We start from the raw sequence: 15,763 nt of genomic DNA on the forward strand, positions 1-15,763 counted from the left end.
AATAGTATACATACGATAAGGATATAGCAGTATTGTAAACATGTGTGTTTACAGCGCGCACCTGTATCTAAGGAAGTAGTAGCTAGAATAGCGCGCTCAAAAGTTTTCACAGTTGTCCCAGCTTGATTGACCGATCAACAATGAAATCTGCCAGTAATAGTGTTCTCGTGATAAGAAATACAATAAGAATTTTGTTGTAGTTAACGTTCTGTGTTTCTTCAAAATAATTGAATTAGCAACATGAAGCAACGTGCACTAACGCACTCTGAGAATCGTTTGAAAATTTGTTTGGTTTGTCAGAAAAAGAAGGCTAAACTGAAAAAAATTTGTGGAAAGTTTCTCGAGAAATTGGAGAATTTAGAATTTAATTTTACAACATGTTGTAACTCACTAAATTATGATAAAAATTAGTAAAAACAGTCAATAAATAAAAAAAAATTAATTTTCAAAATGCTGGTGTTGAATTTTTTATTATTAAATGTGCATCTGTGGAAATATCGAAAAAATATTGATTTATTTATTAATACCATCAACCACAACCAAAATTATTTTTTTATTTTTTTTGTTTGATAAAAATTTTTAAAAATCGATTTTTCCAAAAAGGGCTCAGGGATTTTTTTTAATTCTTTCTGGGATCTTCTAATTATTAGTATTTTTACCGAAATATGCAAAAAAATTGGAACCTGCTTTCACTTTTATTTAAATGTCGCTCAGACCCACCGTGAGATAAGCAATGTATGTCCAGGAACCCAAAGAGGTCGCCCGATGAAGGTGTCGCGATATGGCGATATCGTGACAGCTCTCTGTATTATCGCGATAACGTGACACCTCACACTGAGCGTCTAAAACGCAATCGATGTGCCTTTTTCATTGAAGATGCGTTCCAGCAGCGCCAATGAATAAGAGATATGTATATGTCCAGGAACATAAAGAGGCCGCCCGATGAAGGTGTTGCGTTTTCGCGATAATATGACACCTATTTGTCTGTCAGCAGATCCTTTAGACATATTCTAGCATAGTGCACTCTTTCTGATAACGCTACACCTCATGCTGAGGGTCGAAAGCGCAATCCAGATTCCTTTTTCATTGAAGATGCATTTTAGCAGCGTGTGCTCTCCTTTTTTCAGGGCCGCATGCTTTTCCTAACGTATAAGATATACTTGTATATTTTGATATTTTAGGATTGCGCTATGCTATAATTATAAATCGCATGCTGAGCGACTAAAACTAAATCTATGAGTATCGCTCCATAGTTATCTTAATGCTTAAAGCTAAGTGACAAGTTGTCTAAGTTAGCCTCATCTTGAGTTTCGCTAACAATATATCACATGCTGAGTGTCTAAAGCGAAACCTATATACAGGGTGGGCCATTTTAAATGACCCAGTCGATTTTCTCGGAAACTATGGGGGTTAGCGAAAAATAGTTCAGATGAAAGTTGCCCAACTTTGAAGGGGACATATCCCTGTGACCTTGCCTTTGACCTCTAAGGTCATGTTCAAGGTCATTTGAAGGTCAACTTTGTTTTTTTAAATAGGAACCCCTATTTTTGACCCCGGATTCGAAAAGAGCGGAAAATTCTACGTTCAGATGAGGTAATATGAGTGAAGGTCAGGGTTCGAAATTAGAACAAAGTAAAATTGTAATGTTTATTTTATTGTACCGGAGGATTACAAGGTCAAATACAACTTATGTCTGCTATTTACGAAGTCATTTATTAAGCATATTCTAAATATCATTCATTTAACCTCGAAGCAAATGTTCGAAGTTACCTCCATTTGCTTGGAGGCATAAATCGAACCGCCTCTGGAAATGGTGCACAGTGCCAAGCAAAGTTTCTCTTGGTATTTCAGCGCATGCTCGGCGAATGAGATCCTGCATGTCTTCTCTAGTTGTCGGCTGCTGTTCAAAAACAACATTTTTCAAATAGCCCTATAAATAAAAGTCTGGAGATGTGAGGTCAGGTGAATTTGCAGGCCAGTTAACTGGACCTCCTCGTCCGATCCATCTACCATTATAGTTTTCATCCAAAAAGCCCGTATAATTCGAGCGAAATGTGGTGCAGCACCGTCCTGCTGAAGCCACATTCTTTGTCACGTGTGTAAATCAACATCTTCCATCATTGCAGGTAACTGATCTCTTATTAGCTGTAAATAACTATTCCCGTTAACGTTTTCTTCAAAAAAATAAGGACCGATCAAATAACCATTGATGATTCCACACCAAACCATCAGGCTCCAACGCCGCTGGTGATTCACAGTTCTGTGCCAATGAGGATTTTCATTCGACCAATAGTGGCAATTATGCCTATTAAGTTCTCCGTCACTTTGGAATTTAGCCTCATCAGAAAAAAGGACATAGTTGAAAAAAATTGGATCATTCTGTATCATCTGTAAGGCCCATTGGCAAAACGCAATTCGCTGTTGGAAATGTGCAGGTTGTAACTCCTGGACCAAAGTAAGCATGATATTTTAGGACTCTGAGAATTCTTAAAACAGTTCTTCTTGCTATACCATGCCCTCTTTTAATTCGGCGACTGCTGGTATGAGGATCAAGGTAAAAGATTGCAAGAACAACTAGAACACGTACATCATTTGCGTCATACACATGACGCCTGCGTTGCCTAACCAAACGTCCACGACGAGCTCTCTGAGTTATGTGACTTATTCGTCTATGATCTGGGTGTTGTCGGTGAGAAAATCGTTCAGCGTAAAGTCTAGCTGCAGAACGATAATTATTATGACTAGTCCCTAACAAAATTAAGATTACGTAATTTCAATCGGAACTTCCAAGACTGATGGAAATAGAAAATTTGAAAAATTACTCAAATTTCATGATTAATTTCCTTTTGATGACTTTCCAAAATTTGGAACGTAAAGGAATTGAAGTTATTTTGTTTTTGTTAAGTTGAAGAATTTTTCATACATTTGTAGTATGATGTTGCATTAGTAATTTTTTGCAATGAATATTTAATTTACATGTAACATCATTCTGATTTTATGTAATTACAAAATACAAATAATAACTTTAAGATTATCATCTGAATTTTGGAATGGTGATGTCAGAATATGACAATAAATATCTACATAATTCTTTAATGAGAAAAACATAAAAACGAAAGCTTAGTCTGTAACCGAAGATGAAGGCGGAATGACTTTGAACATAATCTGAAAGTTCAAAGGCAAGGTCATACAGATATGTACCCTTGAAAGTTGAAGAAACTTGTTTGAAGAGTTTACGCTTAACCTTAGGCGTCCCAGATTATTCGTGCCGGAAAAATGACCTGTACATGGCCTTGGGGTTCATGCGGATCCCACACATATTACCTTATCTAAACGTAGAATTTTCCGCTCTTTCCGAATCCGGGGTCAAAAATAGGGGTTCCTATTTAAAAAAACAAAGTTGACCTTCAAATGACCTTGAACAAGACCTTAGAGGTTAAATGCAAGGTCACAGGGATATATCCCCCTCAAAGTTGGGCAACTTTCATCTGAACTATTTTTCGCTAACCCCCATAGTTTCCGAGAAAATCGACTGGGTCATTTAAAATGGCCCACCCTGTACGTCTTCCATTGACAATATGTTCGCAATTTTGGGTGGAGTTTCGAGAGTAGGAAGCTTGTGGGAGGAACAAATAAACATCTTGATTTTAAGAAAATGTTTCAATAATATACCAGTCCTGAAAGAGAAGACTTCTACTAACTTTACTTTATTTTCTAATATCCTAGTGATTTCGTTTTTTATTTTTTGGGAATTAGAAAAGTGTGTTTATTGAGTGAAGTTATTAGTTATTGAAAGAAAGAAATATGGATTCAACCGAGATTATAGAAGCTATCAACGCCGTGATTATATTCATGGTTAATGTTAGTAGTAATAATATAGTATATTTTTTATTAATCTTTCTAATTAAATTCTTATATTATTTTTCTTTTTAAACTCCTCCGAACCTGCCCGCAGGAATTCCGACAGCAGTATTTTATAATTTATTATATACCATTTTGTCTGTCGTGAGTAATTACATTATATATATATATATATATATATTTCGTTCGTAGTTTCGGGTAGCTCTTTTGTCTGTAGCCCTTTCGACCGCAGCTCTTTTGGCAGTTAACTGCTGCCTTGCTTAACACTCAGCATACTCTAAGTTCCGCAGCACCTGAAAACATACATACATACATACATACATACATACATATGTGTGTGTGTGTGTGTGTACGCGCGTGTGTGTGTGTGTGAGTAAAATGACATACCTGGATTACCGCCTGTAATAGGTAGCCAATGCATTGCTTTTGAGATGGATCGACTATAATCCTATGAAGCTGAAAAAATAATAAAACAAGAGTATAAAAATAAATAAATTATATATATATGGGTCTGTCCAACAGATTTTTGAAAAAAGCTGCGCAGGTGTGTCAACCGATCTTGGCAGCGATTTTTTCTATGGTAGTACATGCAACAAGAGGGCTTTTGGCTATCACAGTTTTTTTTTAAATATATATATACCGAGATATATATATAAATAGGTGAAAAAATGAGCTTCTTTTTTGCCATTTTTGAAGACTCATAACTCCGTGAGTTTTGAAGATATCAGGATGGGCGACCTCTCATTCGATTCGTCTTTTCATCTACTTTTGAAAACATGGCAGTCCAAAACCTGAAAATACACTCTGCTGGATGTGCCCGCTGGTTCATTGCACTCATAATTGCTTGATTTTAAATCATATTCACGGGCTCGTAGTTCCGTCAGTTTGACATTTTTTGAAAAATTACAAGATATTTTTTTATTTGCCTTGAAAAGAGCTTTAATTTACGACCCCGTCCATCTCGCTAGCTTAATTAGGACCAATGATATGCGTATTCAAAGTTTGCTATTATTCCGAAAATAGCAAAATATTGCTATTTTGAAAGTACATTTAAAAAATACGAACATCATCTTTTTCATCAAACAATGTTTTTCTAAGCAGCTCTAGTATTGTAGAATATAGTCCTATAATAACATCGGTGGACTTTTGCTTCCTTATTGACTTATGTGATTTTTCAAAATCACTAATTTCGGGTATTTTGAAAAATTATCTACAGTTTACTATTGTAATTAACATTATGATAATATTATATTAAGAATAAGGGCGAAATTGTGTGCATCTTCTATAAATACATATTCCTACTGTAAAAAATAATGATTCGCCAACATCCAGCATTGTGATTGGTGGAGCACACAAGTAGTGCGAAAATTCAAAGTTATATCAGAGTTCAGGTTGAATTACTTTTTGAAGAAGGACAAAAATGAAGCGCAATAAATCATATTAGTTTATGGTAAATGATAAAAAATATTTCTTTTTCTGCATGTTCAGTTTTTACTTATACTTTCAGGCCTACTCTCGTCAGACAGAGTTATAATTTTAAACTCGGCACTGTCCTTATTAATCGGTTTCATGTAAAAATATCCTCTAGTATTTTTGACAGTTTGTGCTGTATCATATCGTTTCTGTAACCTTTTTTTGTCGACGTTCACATTCATCACTGCTAACCCATAGAAAGCTTACAAAAAATGGAATAATATTCAGTTTTTCGAAAGTTTATTATATGAAAAAGCGGTTTTATAAATAATGCCTTACTTGATTTTTTCCATATGCTCATTCACGTACAGGAACATATCACGTGCATGCAAAATTTGCTTTTCTACTGACAATCGCAAAGATGCATCTCTGACAAAGCGTTTCGCTACAGTTCCGATTCCATCACAGGATCCTTTACCGTGGCTAGGGGCAAAGAAATTATAGGATTCTAGTTTGATTCCAAAATCATCTTCACGATAACAAATATTTGTAAAATGATTCCTGTAAAAATTATGAGAATTGTCAGTAATTTTTTTTCATTCTTTAAACAAGCTTCGCAAAAATATGTGAAGCTAAACAAATAAACTTACTTATTTTTGTATTGTGTTGGGGTTCCGTCTGAAAAATTTATCAATTTTTTCAACTCCGGAAAGATATCTTTAATAATTTCTATCACCTTCTCTTGAAAGATATTTACAACGTATGCATTATGCTTCAAGCAATCGCTAATGACACAAAAGCTAGAACATTCTATCTTCATTCCATCATTGCTTCTATAGTAAAGGACGAAAGGGTATATCGTAGCTTGAATATTGTTAAAATAGAAAGCCTGAACAGAATCCTGAGCTATAAATGAGTAGTTCTCAGAAAAATCCATTACTACTAAACCAGTGTCATACTTCAAATTATTCTTCATGAATGCGAAGCAATATTTCTGAGTTTCATTGACACAATGATGTCCTTTTAATTTCAAAACATCTTTCACAAATCCTTCATAGAATACTTTGACATTTACATTTTGACATTACTTCGACCTTTTGAATAAGTGTTACGCGAGTATTGCTAGTTGTTTCTTCATTACTACTTGTAAAGTGAACGGATGACCAAGTTCAGTACCTGAAGTAGCCATTTTTTTTACAAGATTTTTGGTTTGCAAAAAGTCCTGAATGGCTTTTTCCCCGGGACATTCAGAGTAGTTTTTCAACATACAGTTTTCGTCATCTACTGAACAAACACAAACATCTAATAATTCTCTGTAATCCAATGACAATGATATTGCTCTTGCTTTCAATTTTACATTCTGATGTTCTATACAAATGCAAACGGAAGATGTACCAGGAGCACCAGCAAAACAGCATTTGTCTGGTCGTAGCTCAGCAAAATATGACAAACTGGGAACTTTTTTTAATTCGTCCGCATGATCGTCTAGATAATTATGGTACAAATCTCTGAGTCCGAACAAAAGCAATCTCTTCTGTAATCTTTCTTTCACTTTCGTCTTTTTATTCACGACGACAATATATTCTTTGATACCAGCACAAGCTCGGCTATTCTTATCATCTTTGTAATAACTTCCTATGGATTCTACAAGCTCTTCAGAGTAAAAAGAAAACTTTTTTCTAGGTGGATCGCCTAGTACACCTGAAATTTGTAGACCTTATCAATTGGAATATAAATAATTATAAATCAGAAAATAGTACCAAGATGACTTTTATTATTTTAAATAATTCTGAGACAATACAAATAAGGTATTATGAGTGGAGAACGAAAAATATAAACATTATTAGAATAAATATTAAATGAGCGAATTTGATGAGTTTAAATGAGTTTTGTAAATTCACTCATATGATAATTAAATTTTTAAAATGTTTTAGGAAGTATAGGAAATTCGGAAAACAATTTATTTCAGCCGGCTTGTAAATCTTATCGCTAAAGAATATTTATCTGAATATTAACTCACCATGTGTTTCCCTAATGTGATTAGCTTTTGTTATCATGTATCTAGAACAACAGATATACTTTCTAATTTCTCTATAAGTTAGTTCTACAGGCAACAAGGTTGATTTTTCCAGAGGTGGTGGATTGATTGTTGTATGCCGTGCGTAATTGTTAATTATTTGACTTAGAACTTGACTATCTCTTTGCAATTCAGTTATTTGGCTCATGGGTAAGTCAGATTGAAAAACATAATTTATTTTTTCAATACTTCTTTCATAAATCCCCTGAACTACTTTTTCCAAATTTTGTTGTTGTCGTTCTTGAGATAATTTTTTTTCTTTTTGGCATCGGAAACTCAAAATCATCCAAGATTCTTTTTAAACTTTCTTCTTTCAAAATTTTTTCTTGGCTTTCAGAAACAAACCCCAAGCTGACATCAGGCACTGTTGGGTCAGAAGATTAACTTTGATCAGTTACTGCAGCACTTGCTGAAGAAGGCAATTCTATCTCAGATTTTTCTTGAATGTTTGCAGAACTGTGTTGTTCAACAGCCAAGATATTCTGTTTTGATTCCCAATCGTTAAATTTCTGTAGCATAGAAGCTCGAACGTAGTACAAAGTTTCCCACCAGAAGGAGCTATTATATTGCAAATACTATACAATTTATCACAATTTTCTAAAGAAAGAGTTCTAAAACCTTTTTTAATTCCAGAATGTTCATTAAAAGGGTTGCAGCAGTTTACTTGACGTTCAGGAAAATCTACTAAATATTGTTTTCGATGATTTGCACAAATAAAACCATTAAGAATCAGAGGAAAGTTTGGTACTCTATATCAAAGATGTTTCAAATCTTGCGTATCTAAATCTTGAAAAGCAATTAAATTTTCCTTATAAAATATATGACTTTGACAAGATCTAGAGTTATCCAAACGACTGACTATACAATCGGTCTCACTCATGTTGAAAAAGTGAAAATTGATGGAGACTATGGATGCTTACAAATTATCTACTTTTTCTGTAATGAAAAGAAATGAAAATATTTCAATTATGATAATAAAATTTTTATAATATTTGATGAGTTTATGAACTACTTTGGAATTTTGATTTATTACTGTATCAAGGATATATCCAACAGCCCGACTTAAAAAAGATAATAATTTATTCATTAACAACTTCATAAAAAAAAGTAACGCGTAGAAACGCGTTTTTGTTTAACGAAAAAAAATCGGTTTTCTCTTGATAGGGACAACTAGGACTCTGAAATGTTTTTTTCGAGTATCCTGCACAGAGTTTCATTACATATTATTTGTTTAGAATTTTTCTTACATTACTATTATTCAAAAAATTTTTGAAAGGATCGGAACATTAATATTCAAGATTTTGTTCGTCACATTGGATCAATAATTTTGATTTTCGGAAATCTAATTTCAGATTTGTAATATGCGACGTAAAAAACCCTTATATTACATCTCTAATAGATACCCCAGACAACTATGCTCCTCAATTGCTTGAAAGAATATTTTGAAACTTTTTAGAGTTGTTTTCTTTACCATGGTAGGCGTTTTGAAAATTAGTGTACATATCGTAGAGAACAACATACTGATTTTGATCAATTTACAAATTAAGATTTCCATATGGATAGCATTACGAATTGAGAAATAGCTTCACATTACTAATGTCACAATGATCAAAATTACTAAAATTAACACTCACTAAACTTTTACGTTTAGTTTTAAAAGCTAAAATAACAAAGCGAAGCTTTTCCAATTGACTGAATGTCATAACACTCCAAAAATGCTTTGATGTACGAGGTAATTTTGGATACTCATACATTTCCGAAGTACGATAACTCATTGTAATTGCACAGTCTTATCCAATCTGATTAAGTAATTTGATTTTTTCTTTGTCGGCAACCATCACATAAGGTATCAACCATTCAACCTTAGTTAAAGTAATTTTTTATTTTTCTGAAGTAGCAGGATTCCCTATTAGTTTGCTTAAAATAGCATTTAAATCATCTCTTGATCTTGTGAGAATAAGTTCATGCTTGACATTGACTACAATTTTCCGATAATCTTCAGCAAAGCCCATCAACATACTAAGAGGTATAGTCACATCAAAATAACCTAGAGCATTATATATCAAAGAACATTGTATATCAAAACTTCGTTGTTATCACCATTCCAACCGACATTTTCCGCGATAGAACTTTGACCTGGATTGAGTGATAGCCAATTTTTCATGAGGCTTGTTAAGCAGACATTTTTTACTTTATCAATTTCAATAGCATTTATTTCGTATCGTATTTCCTCGAACAAATGACAGAGGACGTTGTTGACTAATAAAGTGTTCTCCACTGGCCTAGTACCGTCCGACTTGGTCATCCGTTCGCAAATATGAATCATACTGCGTGATGGAAGCAGAGATAAATCTTGATGTTGAATTGCTATATGGATTTCATCACTATTATTGAAATATGATAATGAATAAGGCTGATGCGTATGAACTTCATAATGAGCTATAGACTCATCGAAAGCGACAGCTGAATGAATGTCTAGATTTCCGTCCATTTTGTTGTTGTATACAGTACACTGGCGGTTGCAATCACGACGCACTCAGGAAGCTCGATTATAATCCGCTTAGCAAAAACATGGATGATGCACATAGTGCACCATATGGCCAGCCGCGAGGCTGGCCAGGTCACTTTGTGCAAAAATCTTTTGTCAAAGCGGCGGACAGTAATTGTCTTCCTTAGCAGAGAACGGAGACTCCTCAAACAAACAACTCGTTGTTTTAGGAGAGGACGTCGAAAACTTCTCTCTTTTGTGTACGGGCATATACAAATGCTGAAGTACAAAATGCGTCACCGATTGCCCTCTACAAGCAACTAATGCTAGTCGACCCGAAGTGAATGCAATGTATATTTGAACGAAGACTTGCAATCACAAGTGCGGATGTGTGTACCTTCACGCGGTGGGGCTGAAAACGCTGTCTCTGTAAAGAAACAGTAGGCAAAACACACAACGCTTGCCCTCAGGGCAAAAGGCCAATCGGCCAAACAAAAGAAACAACACGGACCATGGCAACACGTGGTGAGGTGCGGCCTGTAAACGCCCAAACATTCAACGCGGAGTCTACCACACCCCAATAGCTCCACTCGAGCCCAGAAAAGCCAAAATCCGGGAGTCACTTGAGGGGAAATCTCTTAGGATTGTGGTACCGCGCGCCCTCTTAGAGGACGGGAAACGGCTCCGGGAGCTAGTTGCAGAGGACCAATGGTCCCGGCAATCCGAATTTAATTCGGGTAGATAAGAAATTACTTCCTATCGACTGGCAATCGGTAGGTGCCACTACTGTGGGTAAAGAGTCGCGGCCATGGTCATAGCAGCCACCCAAAGTTCTTTGCCTCGAGCTCCTGGAGTAAGGCCCGACACCTTTGTGCGAGAGAACAGTTCATTGGGCCGAGTAACTCTCGATGACTAGAACGCACTACGGATGCCGAAACCCTTAGGAAAAATATTTCCACAGAAGGGCAGCATCCTTCCTAATAGCTAAAACAATTTTACATTTGAAAGCGAAATTAGTGGCTGCCAGCTCCCTTTGAAAGCGAAAACCATGCACTAAACGTCCATCAGATCCACTGCTGCTAATGGTGAACACAGGCCAAGATGACAGAAAAGGCAGAAACCCGACATGCTCACTCAAATGCTACTTTGGTTGCAATTCGTCAAATACCTAACCCTGACTTGACCAAAACGAGGTTTGATTAATATCAAACCCAGCGTGAAAGATAAACACGCTGGTACACTCGTAATTAGTTTTAAGTTATATTATAATCAAATTAGTTCTTAAGTAAGTTAACAATAATTTAAGCAATAATATAAGCAGTAGTGTAATAAATAGTAAGAAAGTTACGAATCAAAGTAAAAATAAAAAAGAAAGAATCAAAAATTATAAAAATTATAGATCTAAACCTATAGATTTAAAATCTCTAAATCAAATCAAAAAGAAATAAAATAAAATAAAACAAAATCAAAATAAATAATCTAATAACAGATTAAAACGCTAGAAAAATAACTAGCTTAATCAATTTGTAAATAAAAGAGCCATGGGAAACCATGGAGCAACCCACCAAGGTAACTAACGAATCTCACGTCAACACACACAAGTACTCACTGCTCGCACTCGAACGCCACTCGCTTAATTGAACGCGCACGTTAACGCCAGAACTAGAATTGAAAGCCACCCTCCAGAATCGCCAAAGGAGGAAAATATAACTAGACATTGCGTTGTACCTTGAAAGCGATATGGTCAACCATTCTAGGTATAATAAGGTGAGGAAACGTAAGCAGGAGGCGACTGTCGAGAAACCAGAGCACTGCTCCAATACTCCGGCGTCAACTCAGTTTCCCTCGCAACCAAACAATCTTGACGAAAGCAAAGACGATTGCCCACCAGTTAAGAGGTTTAATTTGAACGCACAACAAAACCCTGAACTGGGCCCGAAACTGAGGATCATACAATTGAACCTCAACAAAAGGCAAGTAGCCAACGATGAACTGGGAGAAATCATGACAGACAGAAATCTTAACATACAGATGGCACTGGTGCAAAAACCATATCACTGGAATAACGCGATTTCAGGTATGGGCAGCATCGCAGCTGTTCATGGAGCCAAAAAAGGCGAAAAGATCCAAGCTGCGATACTTTACAATCCGCACAAAGTCACTGCTACCAAGATTTCTAATCTGTATGACTCCCACTGTGTTTGTGCACAAGTAGTCGGAGCCTTTGGTGAAATTTATTTCATAAGCATCTACTACCAGTTCAGCCACAGCAGGAAGACCTATCTTGACAAACTAGCTAAGACTCTCAAGCAATTGAAAGGCAAAAGAGTCTTAGTTGGAATGGACGCAAATGCCAAGTCAAAGATCTGGTCTAATACACAGGACAAGAATGGAACAGTCATTGAAGAATTCATAGACCAATACGGGCTAATAGTGGCCAACAGGAGGGGCCAACTTCCAACGTGCCGTAGCAAGAGGAGCGAGACGGATATCGATGTAACTTTACATACGTCAAATCTGTCAAACTTCTTGGCTAGCTGGGCGGTGAAAGAATGGACCACCAGTGACCACAGGACCATAGTGATCGAACTTGATTTTGCCTCACAACCAGCCAGACTCATACGAACCGAAGAAACACTAGAACCAAGGTTCAACATGAGAAAAGCTGATTGGTAGAAATTCGGGAAACTTTGTAAATTCGAGAAAGAGAACCTAGCTAAACTCCCTTTAAGACCCTCTGAAGACATTGAAACATATGTTTCAAAATTTGAAGAGGTCTTAGTAAGGCCAGCAAAGAACTCTACTCCACCAAAAAAGAGAAGAACGCGCTCTCTACCCTGGTGGAACCCTGACCTGCGAAGTAAGAAACGAGCGATACAAAAAGAACGCAAAATCGTCGCTCTGAAAGACAAGAAAGGATCGAATAGAAAACAAAGGAAAGCCCTCCAGAGATCACTTGACAAATTGAGTTAAATGAAATCTGAATATGCAACGGCTATTAAAAAAGCCAAATGTAACCGCTGGAGAGACTTCTGCACTATTGAAAGCGAAAAGAATGCTTGGGCGTATCCATACAAACGAGCATCCAACAAAGTCAGAATCTCAAAAGCAATGTGCACGGTTAACCGTAATGGTTCTGTTACAGAAGATTGGAAAGAAACAAGCATGACTCTACTAGAAGAATTAATGCCTGATGACGACCCAAGCTGCGAAAATGATACATACGCAAAGATTCGCAGAGATATGCGGGAGGTTCCAGTAACCGGCGACGCAAAGCCTTTCCTAATAAGGGAAGTTGAAATGGCCCTTAAAACGAACAAGGCAGGGAAATCACCAGGCAAAGATAGAATAGAGTCGGAAATGCTTGTCATCGCAAAACCGTTGCACCAGGAACTGACACGACTTTTTAACGCCTGCCTAAAATGCGGAGTGTTCCCCAGAAGATGGAATAGTGGAATGCTAATCACGTTGCTCAAAGGGGCTGAAAAACCCGAGAACGAGATTAAATCATATAAACCCGTATGTCTACTCCCCATAGCCGGGAAGACACTCGAGAGGCTTGTGATTCAAAGAATTTCCAACATTCTAAACAACTCGGACTGGTCTTCGGAGGATCAATTTGGCTTTAAGGCAAACAGATCCACAGAGGACGCCATCAGAAGACTATATGCAATAGTAGAAGAGGCAGAATCTGATCCGTCGATCAAGTACGTAGCCGCTATTCCACTGGACGTCTCAGGAGCATTCGATGCCTTATGGTGGCCGAGCCTGCTCTCCTAATTGAAAGAAAGAAACTGCCCGAGAAACATCTATAAGCTCCTCCAGAGTTACTTCAGTGATCGAGAAGTGGGCATATATGCCCACTTCGAAGAAACACTGAAAACAGTGACGAAGGGGTGCCCTCAGGGTTTAGTTTTCGGACCGGTAGGTTGGAACGTCATCTTTGACAAACCACTCCGGGCAATCAGGGACGCAGGATACGAAGTACTAGCCTACGCAGACGATGTGCTTCCTATCATTAAGGCAAAAACACGCATTGACTTTGAACGACAAGCCCAAGAAATCATTAATATAATGACGGACTGGTGCAAGTCTGACAAAATGAACTTGGCAGTACAAAAGTCAGCACTAATATGGCTAAAAGGCCAACTAAGCGAGAGTAGGAACCCTAGAGTCAAAATTGGGAAAGACAACATTAGAACGCACAAAACAGTCAAATACCTAGGAATCACAATCTCGAAAGGCTTCCGATTAGAAGAACATATTCGAAACGTGATTCAAGACTGCAATAGTACCTACTTCGAGCTAAGTAAAATAGCAAAAGTAAATTGGGGTCTAAAATTCAATTCTATGAAAGAGATATACAATGGCTTCCTACTACCTAAAGTTACATATGCCGCTGCGGGCTGGTGGCAAAGGACCAACATCAAACAGCAATCTGCTTTAGAAAGATTGCAACGATCGGTTCTTTGCAAAACATTCAAAGCCTACAGATCGATCTCTCATGAAGCGGCGCACGTGCTTGCAGCCTCCCGACCGATAGCTCTAGAGCTTGACGCGAGAGTTGCAAAGTATTGCGTCAGGAAAGGGAAATCGATTAAAATGCACGGCATCCGAATTAAATCGGAGGAACTTCGATCGGGCAGACTAAAAATCTCGAAAGCCATACAACTCATCAACGATGAAATCGAAAGGGTATGGCAAGAGAGATGGCAGTCAACCACAAATGGCAGGAGAACGTACTGCTATTTCCCAGTAATCAAAGATAGATTAAAGAAGAGGTGGCTAAACCCCAATCACTACACAGTACAGTTCATGACTGGACATGGTGCTTTTAAGTCATACCTCCATAAAAGAGGATTATGCGAAGACTAACTGTGTAGCTGTGGAGAAATAGAAAGCGAAAGCCATATTCTCTTTAACTGCGAAGAATTAAGGGAATTAAGAAAGCCATTAATAGAGGCTGTTGAAGAAGAAGGCCACATATGGCCTTGCCAAGAAACAGCCCTAGTATCCAGCAGGAAAATCTACAAAGCCTTTGGAGACTTTGCTAGAAAAGTCATAGAGCCCAGGGAAGGAGCACCCATAAAGAAGAGAAAGCGCAGAAACGTAGTTATAAACTACGGTAGAAAGATGCCGCCTCTTACAAGGTCCCTAACCAAAGGACAAAAACTCGCACAATAATCTAATTTTTGAACCCAGACAAGCTTATAAAGCTTGAAATTTTTGAACGATAATTTTTGAACATCAACTTCAGAACTAAATTCTGAAGTTCGAATACTTGAACGCGATGAACCCCATTTAACCCAACGACGGAGTTTTGAACCGAATGCGTGGCATGACAGGCAAGAATACTGAAAACTGCCTGGGGAGTCGCCTTGTCGGCTAGACGAGACCCCGCCCTGACATAACAGTCAAAAACTAAATCGAAAGAGCAAATATCAGTATCAGCCAAGTCATAAAAACCATTCTTTAGAAAGCGAGATCTGACTTTGGGACAAAACGGGGGTAACAACAATCTTTCGAATGACGGATACCCATCAGCGTGAGCGGGGATGACCGAAACGCAATGGGAAGACGTACCTTGGTACGTCGAAGCGATGGACCTGTGAGTCGTGGGAGAAATCCCTTAATACAGGTACGCAGGGTGGGATGTTTTTCGAACGCGAGCCCAGGAGGGGAGACTTAGTTAGGAGACTTGATCGTCTTAGGAATCTTCCTCTGGCTGTTCTGGCTGAGTCTCCCTTCTGACATCCCAACTTGGGTTGGCCTCTGCGGGGTAGTGGTATCAGGTCGAGCAAATCTCGTAAGATTTGTATGCTGCGTGCTTCCGACGCAGTAGACGTTGGGGCAACTAGAGTCCCGTCGCGCCCAAACCAAGGGTCAAGCCTTTAGTTCCGCTCTCCTTGAGCGTCGAACCGTGA

The 15,763-nt window shown here is 37.6% G+C and overlaps 1 protein-coding gene across 7 annotated transcripts in view; it reads left to right on the forward strand.

The window, feature by feature from the left end:
* LOC131663055 (syndetin) overlaps positions 1-15,763 on the forward strand; it is a 400,041-nt gene that overhangs the window by 141,216 nt on the left and 243,062 nt on the right. The window lies entirely within an intron of this gene.

This window comes from Phymastichus coffea, unplaced genomic scaffold (assembly GCF_024137745.1).
Source record: "Phymastichus coffea isolate CEN01 unplaced genomic scaffold, Cenicafe_Pcof_1.1 PCOF00030, whole genome shotgun sequence".
NCBI lineage: Eukaryota > Metazoa > Arthropoda > Insecta > Hymenoptera > Eulophidae > Phymastichus > Phymastichus coffea.